The sequence below is a fragment of the Lipotes vexillifer genome, unplaced genomic scaffold (assembly GCF_000442215.2).
Source record: "Lipotes vexillifer unplaced genomic scaffold, Lipotes_vexillifer_v1.1 scaffold952, whole genome shotgun sequence".
NCBI lineage: Eukaryota > Metazoa > Chordata > Mammalia > Artiodactyla > Lipotidae > Lipotes > Lipotes vexillifer.
In genome coordinates this window covers 389455-399191 of record NW_006773530.1, presented here as the reverse complement: position 1 = coordinate 399191, position 9737 = coordinate 389455, and the positions used below count along the sequence as shown (strand labels likewise).

Sequence of the window (9737 nt, the reverse complement as noted above, 5' to 3'; positions counted from 1 at the left end):
GCCGCTACCTTGCAATCGCGGCTGCCGCCTCCAGGAAGCCAAGGGGTGGTCGCGGGTGCGGGAACTCTCCGGTCTGGCCTCGCCGCCGGCCGCCTGAAGGGGGTGCGCAGCGGTGGGAGCTGCCGTCGCCGCTGTCACCGAGCTGCTGTCGCCGCCGCTGCTGCCGGTCGTGCGTGAGCGTGTATGCGCCTGTGTCCAGACGAGTGTGTCTGCGTGCGGCGCCCGGCCTTTACTATATACACCGAGGGGTGGGAGGAGGCGGGGAAGGGGAGGGCTTGGGGGAGGTGGCGGAGGAGGGGGAGCAGGAGGGGGGCGAAAGGGTACCCGAGGAGGCGGCGGCGGAGGAGGGACAGGTGATCTCGCCCACGGGGAGGGCGTGGCTGTCGGAGGCGCGGGGTGGCGGGAGGAAGGGGTGCCGGGGCGCGGGGGGCGGGGCCGACGCCGGGGAGAGCCGGCGGAGCGGGGACCCTGCTGCCTCCCGGCGGGCTGGGGACCATTTCAGACCCCAGGATGCAGAGGAGAGAGAACATAGCCCAGGAGGGAGGAAGTGGCTGGTGGATGGAGGCCGGAGAGGTGGTGAGGGCCCAGCGACCACCTCCTAAAATGCCAATTGTGATACAGGTCGGAGATCCTTCTCACAAGGTGTGAGATTATTAAAGACAAAATTAGCCTACGGACATAATCTCATTTCTGCATACTTGCCTGAAAGGTGATTCATCTGTTAATGTAACATTTATTAAGCACCTAGTGTTTGCCAGACACTGGGCTAAGAACTGGCGTTACAGAGATGATGACTATGTGGTCGCTAACCAGTAAATAAATCATAGGTGTCAGTAGTAGTATTGATCATTTTAAAACAAAGTAAAAAAACCTAAATCCTATAAATGTTTTAAGAGGGCAAAGGAAGCAACTCCATTGGTTTACTTAATCCCGAAAGGTGAAAAGATTTTTTTTTCTGATAATCAAAACAGGCTGCAGATATTTGAGAGAGAAGGGCAGAGAAGAAATTACTTGAATCAGAGCTGAGAGCAGTCTGAATCTAGCTCTCCTTTGCGTGTTCAAACCTCCTTGAGTTTCAACACTCACATGAGTAGTGGCTATGACTTCCCTCTTGTAGAATTTGGGGTGGCCAGAGGGTACAGTACATAGAGAGCTGTCTGGCAAGTTCATGATTAGTATGGGAACCTGAACTTGTGTTTGAAAGGTTCTACTCTAACCCTGTCGTGTTGCAAGCATAATGTGGTAGAAACCAGGACCACGTTTTACCTTTCGTGGGCCCTTTGCCTTTGTGGACTCTTTCTTCCATAGAAAAAATAGTAAAAATTACATTTTACGACTGCATTGGTGTGAAGACGAATGAATTAATATTATATATTAAAACAACTTCTTCGACCTCAAAGATCACATTTTCTTCTGATTTTAAAAGAAATGAAAACATTTCCCTGAGGCCCTGAAAAGTATTCTGGGCCTCAGGCACCGTGCCTACTGGTCCTAAGGGAGAAGTCAGCCCTGGTGGTACCATTCCTTGATACTGAATTTCCTCTTTTGAAAAAAAAGAGTTGAACTAAGGAGTACCCAATCGACTTAAGGGCAGAAAGACACACAATGCAAGTTTAAGAATTGATAGAAATGAATATCAACAAAAAGTACCAGTTCCTACTTGTTTCAGTCAGGCTCCGGGAGTTTTAAGTCAGCTCCAAGTCATTAATGATACCTGTGGAAATATTTGTCTGTGAATTCGTCTTCAACCATTTCAGAAGCCAAAGACTTCCTCTATAGATCTCAGAACTGAGTCTTTGGGTCAGGTATGTGAGGTCTCGGTTGCCAGGACGGAGCCTGAATACAACTAAAGACACAGCTGGGCAATTATAATCGGGCAAGTTCATGGATGAAAGATCCATAAAGGTTTTGTGTGTGTTGAGGGGGTATGTGTGTATAAGGTAGGGACTGATATCCTGGAAGGCAATTACTAGCCTATTTCTTTTGTTGGCCTCATCACAGCCCTGGGTTAATGTTTGATCCTCACTGGCAGTTGTGATTCATATTTGCTGCCCTTTGAGGTGCTTGTGTTTTCAGGAAGGACTATATTGATTCAGATTAATGCATAATAAACAGGCATCATGGCCCCCATTTCCAGAGAAATGTGCACTGGCACCCCTCTGTATTTTCACTGTGGCTGCCCTTGCAGAGAGAAGGGGAAAAGAGGAGTCCATAAGGGAGGGTCTGGATTGGGGGGAGGAGATGTTTGGGGACAGAAATAGGACATTAATATGGAAGAACTGCATTCATACAGAAAATGGAGGGAGGAAAGGACATGCCCAAACAGCAGGAAAGAAGCAAAAAAATCTTTCAGGGTTGATCAGGGTGATTTTTGAGATCTACAATTCAAATATTTGGTGATTTTAAATAAGGACTCAGGAAAGTTCCCATTTCAGATCTGATTCTCGATCTATATCCTGCTTCTCTAATACAGCATCTATTAATAATCTAGTTTTCGCATACTTGCCAGACGAGTGATTCATTCATGTGTCCAACAGACATCTATGAAGCATCTGCTGTATGCCAGTCACTGAGCTAAGGACTGTGGTGAGAGCGATGGTCAACATACGTTGCCGACCTCAAGGAGCTCATAGGCCAGTAAATAAACTATTAATAATACAGTGCGACACTATATGTACATGAGGAGTTATAAAACGGGCTAGGCGAACCCCGAAGGAGTCGGCCCATCACTGTGTGGGAGTGGCATGGAGCAGGGCAGTCAGAAAACATGGCATAGAGATGGTGACAAGAGCAGAGCAGTGAGAGATGAATGGGAGTTTTTCAAAGTAAGAAAAAGTCATTACAAGTGAACAGCAGGCACCAAAGCTCAGATGCAAAGCACGTTCCGGAGGCTGCAAATACTCTGTGAGGCTGGAGCAGGGGCTGTGAGGAACAGCAGCAAAGAGGGGTGGAGGAAGCTAGGGGTCAGTTGAGGTCCCTGGTCTGTCCTGTAAAGGAGCTTTTTCTTGTAGTCAGTGGGGAGCCACTGAAGGACTTTAAGCAAGGGAGTGACCAGGAAAGATTTGGGTTGAGGAATGATCACTCTGGTGTTGGGTGTGAAGGGCTGAATGGAGGGGGGTGAGATTGGCAGCAGGGAGACCAGGTGAGAGAGACTGTGGCAATGATCGGAGTTTGAGTCAAAGCAGTGCCAGCAGAGATGAAGGATCAGAACTCGAGTCAAGTGATACCCGGGACACAGAATCAACAGGACTTAGTGCCGGAAGAAACAGGAGTTGGAGTAACTCACGCCTGACTTTCTGAATTGGGTGACAGAGTGGGTGAGGGTGTGATCACTGAGACAGAGGTCCTTAGGAAGAGAAGCAGATTTGGGGCTGGAGATGATGAATGCTGCAGGGTCCCCCAGAAGCGGATCCTGAATGTCAAAGTGAAGGAAACACTGGTAGGGGAGTAGAGAAGGGAGAGAGAGGGGCGGCAGCCAATAGCGGGGATGTTATCAAGGCCAATTTCTACCATGGGCAGCTGCAGCTTAATCCCACAGGCAAACTCTTGGGCACGATGAAAAACACTCACTTCAGAACTGTTCCATCAAGAGGTGAGGAAGCTGGTTAAGGGCCCAGGGGGTGCTGAGTTTCTGGCACTTTTGACCTGCCACCCAGCATAGGCAGCGAGTCCTTCTCGGGTTCAGGGAGAAGACACTGGCAGCTGGGCGTCTGTGGAGCACGTTAAAATGGTAGCATCCCAGGGAGGGGGCTGGAGCACGGTCAGTGTGCGCTCCAGGGAGCTCTGGTTAGGACATCTTGAGTTGGAAGTACTTGATGGGTAGCCGCATAGAGAAGTCCAATAGGCATTTGCCTAGATTTTGGAGTTCAAAATCTAAGCTGCAGACCTAGATTTGGGAGTTACTGGGCTCTGGGTGTTGGTCGAAGCAGTGGGTGTTGATGAGCTCCGCAGAAGACACATGTGACTTGAGTTGTTGGCTGAGCCCATCACCCTGGGCCGCGCCAACGTGATTTGATCTGATCTGCATGAACACTGTTGAGGATTTCTGTAGGAGTTCCTGGAAGCCATGAAGTTGTTGATGTCAGTTAACGCTCATGGGTATGAATGTGACTGGGGGAAAGGGTCCACTGCTTAAAAGAAATTCTTAAGGGGCCTATATTTTACTGAAGTTGAATAATGTACTTAAAATGGAAACTCTTTAAACATTTTTCTGTGGTCAAGAATATTTACTGGATGATTAAGTGATTGAATGAGGCAGGCATTTGAAAACAGTCACAATGCAAAAGGGACAAATACTGGTAAAAAATGCAAGGGGTAATTAAATCACAGAGGATTGAAATCCAACCCAGGCTCCGGGAAAGAGGATGGAGAGCATTGAGAGAGACAGTCCAGCTGCAATGACATTTTAACCTAAGGAATATACAGAGCCACAGGGTAAGGGAAAGGTTTTGACTATTTTGATAGAACAGAGACTTCTAATGTGGTCGGCATGGGGGCTTCAGTATTTTTCATTCAGAGATTTCATATGAAATTTCTTATGCCCTGATTTTATCCAAAGACCATAGTAGAGTCCATGTGAAATCTTTGATAATTTTAGCAAAGAGTGAATCAAAGGGGTTGTGAGTGGTCCTTCAATTAGGCAATCGACAAGCGTATCTCAAACAGCTATTACTTTACAGTAATAAGCTATATGCTACAACACCCAGAGTAATGAGGTACCGTCCTGCCAGGCATTGAAGTCTCTCACAGTCCAGTTGTAGCTCTGTCTAGTCTCAATCAGGAGGACATTTGATTTCAGAGGATTTGGGTAAATTGTTAAGAGTAAGAAGGAGGCTTATTATAAAGGGCATTGCTTGTGGCTGCTCCGTTCTGCATTCTCCATTCCTCTTTCCTAATAGAAACCTAATGCTGTTCAGGTATCCATCCCTCTCCTACGAAATCATGTACCTTAAATTTGATCCTAACTTTAGGGTGGGTCTGTTTGATCTGAGGCTAATTGCATCCCTCCTGCTATAACTTGGACCAAACAGATGAGAAGAGAGATTTGCTGGGGGCTTTATGGGTAAGTTCTTACCGTTCCAGGAGAGAATACCACCCTCTCTCAATGGACGTGAAGACAATGTAACCATAGTTGCAACTGGCAGCAAGAACACGATGCAGGTGACCATATAATTGATCATCTGAAGTAGTGTCCCACTACTGAGGATGAAAGTGGTTGCTGTTACTAATTATGTCAGGGCAAAAGGCATAAACTGGGTTTTCCCAGCAAAGCAGGATGGATGGTCACTATGATGCTAGGAGGGAGCTGATGCTCAAGGCAGCACAACAGAAACAGAGAAAGAACCTGGAACTGTGAGGATGTTATTGAACTGCTAGGACAACCAGCCACCTCTGGAGCCACCTGAACTTGCACTTCCTATTACGTACATCATTACACTGCTCCAAAGCTTCTTCTTGGAATCAGGTCTCTACTGCTTGCAACTGAAAGCGTCATAAGGCATACATGCAGGATTACAGGATTGTTTTTGTTTTGTTTTGTTTTGCTTGAGTCCCAGATGAGGGGTAAGGGCTGTTCTGAAATCAAGAGAGCTAACAAAAATAAGTGGAGGGAGGAAGTAGGTCCGTAATTGATATTTTAATTTGATTGAAGACAAGTGCAGAAAATGAGCTGAACTGGAACGTGGTTGAAGCACATGGCTCTGCTGAATTTGGAAGCCCACTGTGCACGTGGTGGCTTTCACACTAGCAGCATCTTGGAGGCACTCTCCTGACTCCGACAGAGCGCTAAGAGTCCTGCGCCCAGGGTCCGGAGAATTTGTTTCTATCTCCTGTCCTCTCACTGCTCTGAGTGGCTTTGAGCCAGCAAGGTTCTCTCTTTGGACTTGGATCCCTTGTAACAGCAGTAGCTGCCATCACCCTTATGTCTTGTCTTTCTGACTTGACTGTCAATATCAAGGGAGGACCCATGGCTTACATCTCCCACAGAACCTACTTTAGTTCTCTTTATGTAGGAGGACTTCGACAAGTGATTGTTAAAGACATGGAAGCAACCTAAATGTCCATTGACAGAGGAATGGATAAAGAAGATGTGGTATATATATACACAATGGAATATTACTCGGCCATAAAAAAGAATGAAACAATGCCATTTGCAGCAACACGGGTGGACCTAGAGATGATCATACTAAGTGAAGTAAGTCAGAAAGAGAAAGACAAATACCATATGATATAGCTTATATGTGGAATCTAAAAAAAATGATACTAAGGAGCTTATTTACAAAACAGAAATAGACTCGCGGACACAGAAAACAAACTTACAGTTACCAAAGAGGAAAGGTGGGGAGGGATAAATTACGAGTTTGGGATGAACAGATACACGCTACTAAGTATAAAATAAATAAACAAGGACCTACTGTATAGCACAGGGAACTATATTCAATATCTTGTAACAACCTACAACGGAAATAACTGAATCACTTTGCTGTACACCTGAAACACTGTAAATCAAGTATACTTCAATAAAAATAAATATATTAAAAATAAATCTAAAAAAAAGTAACAGTTAAATCCATGATTATCTCCCGTCACTCAGTAAGTGCTTTGGTCTTATTACTAAGGAGCGTCAATATTCCCCATCTTGTACAAGTCTTACAACTGTCAAACATACTTTCTTTTTCCATGTGGAGGGAGGATGTGGACTGAGTGAGTTTGGGGGTTGAAGCCAGGCGATCATCACCTGAGGCTTTCAGGGTTTGTCCAAATCAATGGAGAGCCCTGTACAAGCCGAGTGAGAAGCCAGGTTGCATGAGACAGAGTAGCATGCATATTCGTCACCAAGAAAGGACCAGAAACAAAAATTATAGCTGGGAGAGACAGTTGGAGTCAGGGGCATGAAACAATAAGGCAGTGGATTTTGGTTAAGTGGAAAACAGACCCAGATTTGGTTTTGGAGAGGCAACTCAATTTGCTGGATGGGCTAACAATGCCAACTATGACATGAGTGTGGTTGAAATACTGGCACGCAAAGGACCAAGGATACGCTAGCTCAGAGATGGTCCCACACCGCCCAGCCTCTTGATGGGGAAAATGATGCTCAGAGAACTACACACATACACACACACACCTTTACACCTGCCAACTCCTCTTCTCTTTCCAGGTGTCAGATTCACCTTTTCCTTGCTTAAAAATCCTTTCACAAATGAGCCAGACTGATCTCCCAATAAGAAAGGAAAAATCGACAGTTACCCTGGAGTAACTGAGCACTGACAATTAGAATATTAGCCAAAACAATCCTAAGAAATAACTGCTGAGACACTCCAAGGCAGGAGTGTTCATGTGAAAGGGGACAACAAACAGTGGCCCCTTAATATCCCTGGTCACTGAAAACCACAGTCCGCTGTGCCTGGTGCTGTGGTCAGGACAAAATTCTCTCTCTGCAGTTGTCTCGAGCAACTGAGGGCCTTCTCAGCCATCCAACCATCGGCTGTTGGGAGTGATTAGCTAGCTCTCCCATAGATACACCCTATCTGACCTAGCTAGCCCGCAGCTTATAAACAAATGAGAACGCAGCCATCAATTTCACAAATGGTTTATGCCACAAAATGCACTGCACACTCCTGCAGCTCCAGTGCGTGGATGGACTGTCAGGTTTGTCCGATTCAAGAGTGGCAGGTCTCTCCAACAGAATTGACAAGGTTTCTGTTGCTATAATTTCAAGGGTAAAAGGAGTTGCAAGGTCATTCATTTTGAACAGGACATCAGTGTATAATACAGAACGGACTTCAATCCTTTCTTTTTTCTTCAGTTGGGAAATTTCTCAAATCACAGAATTTTATGAACAGAACAATTTTATAGAAGGAGGCAAAGAGAGCAGGAGTAAAAATCTCTCTGGCTAGGGTGGCTAGCAGTTTTCGTCGCTGTCCTTTGCATTTGTGGCCTCTCTGCCGGGTCAACATCCAAGTGCTCTCACGAGATTACTCTCCATCAGCCCCTGCCTACCTTGGCCCCTCCAGGTGAATCTCAATACTCTTCACTCCTAGGATTATCCCTGCCGAATTTCTGAGCCAGACCACCAGTGTGAGGATCTGAGATGAAGCTGGCTTCTCCCAGTGCCCCTGAGGTATCGCTCAGCCACATTCACCAGGTCACAGCATTCACCAGGTCGTCCTCTCCATGACCCTCCCCAACATTGGCCCCAGCCCTAGGATTAGGCTTCTGGGTCTGTTTCTCTGCATAGCTCTCATGACTTGCATTGGAAATGTAGCTCCACCACCAAAACCTCACTCACCAGCATCCCCATCAGTCTCTGAGGTCCACATTGCTGTCTGTGTAGGACAGAGCTGGTTTCTCATTCACTGACATCCTGCCTTAAAGAGACTGCCCCCAAACTTGACAAGAGCATTTGCATAAATTGCAGACTACCACCATCCTGGATTATCTCTTTCATCCTATTAGATGGGTCCTCGCTAGAGATTTATAGTGGTTGTTTCTGTTTTTCTGAAGAACGAACATTTTATTTGCAAATAGAGGCGACCTTTTAAAAAATACATTATTGCTTTAGAAAATATTCATGTTTAACGTAGAAATACTGTACAATACATATAATTTATTCTTTTAAAAAAGATTTTTCATTGTAACATTCATTAAAGATTAAATATAAGTGTAAAAGGCTATTCTATCTTCAGTATAAACATTCAATCACACCCACTCTCAAATATCTGTATATTCCCTTCAATTTTTTCTCCTTATAGCACTTACTCAAGTGAAATAATATTATATATAATTTTAGTCCTGCTTTTGTCTCTTAATATCTTCAACTAATAAGTATTTCCAATAGCATTCTAATAATATTACATAACCAAAATAAACATTTTCAATGGTTCAATGAATAATTTTATTAAGTGGATTCATCACCATATACTTAGCTTTTGCCCTACTTTGGAAGTGTAGGTTATTTCCAAATTCTGCTGTTGTAAAGAACCCTACAATTAGTATCTTTGTGTATATCAATGTTTCCTATTAATAATTATTTCTCAGAATAAATACACAGCTGTAATATTTCTGGGGCAGACACAGAAACACTTACATGTTGCCAAACTGATTTTAAAAAGGATGTTCCACTTACAACTCCAAATATGAGCTCTGAGAGTATTTGCCTTATGAGTACTTACTAGGCTACACCAAAATATTTGTCTCATTTTTGTTTTAAATTATATTTCACTGATTCTAGGGAGATGGGCCATTTTTATTTGTGTGCCTTCTACTTGTATACCTAAGGGAATTATGAGCTTATTGCTTTCACTCACTTATTAATTAAATCATAATGTTTGCATTTTATTTATGTGTGTGTCTTTTATTTAATACAAAATAAGTGTATGTCATAATAGTGACAAACAAACCCCAGAAGTGATAGTTCATATGATAGTTCTATTTTTAATTTTTTGAGGAAACTCCATACTGTTTTCCATAATGGCTGCACCAATTTACATTCCCACCAACAGTACACGAGGGTTCCCTTTTCTCCACACCCTTGCCTATATTTGTTATCTGCTGTATTGTTTATAATAGCTGTCTTAACAGATGTGAGGCAATATCTCGTGGTTTTGATTTGCATTTCTCTGACGATTAGTGACGTTGAGCATCATTTCATATATGTGTTGGCTATCTGTATGTCTTCCTTGGGAAAATGTCTATTCACATCCTTTGCCCATTTTTTTTTTTTTTTTTTTTTTTTTTTG

General features: G+C 44.2%; 1 protein-coding gene across 2 annotated transcripts in view; it reads right to left on the bottom strand.

The window, feature by feature from the left end:
- RAI2 (retinoic acid induced 2) overlaps window positions 1–246 on the bottom strand; it is a 62418-nt gene extending 62172 nt beyond the window's left edge. For both annotated transcript variants that reach the window (XM_007448354.1, XM_007448355.1), the window contains exon 1: window positions 9–246. The gene's annotated coding sequence lies outside the window, so the exon portion shown is untranslated. The remainder of the gene's footprint in view (window positions 1–8) is intronic.
- Window positions 247–9737: the final 9491 nt, after the last annotated feature.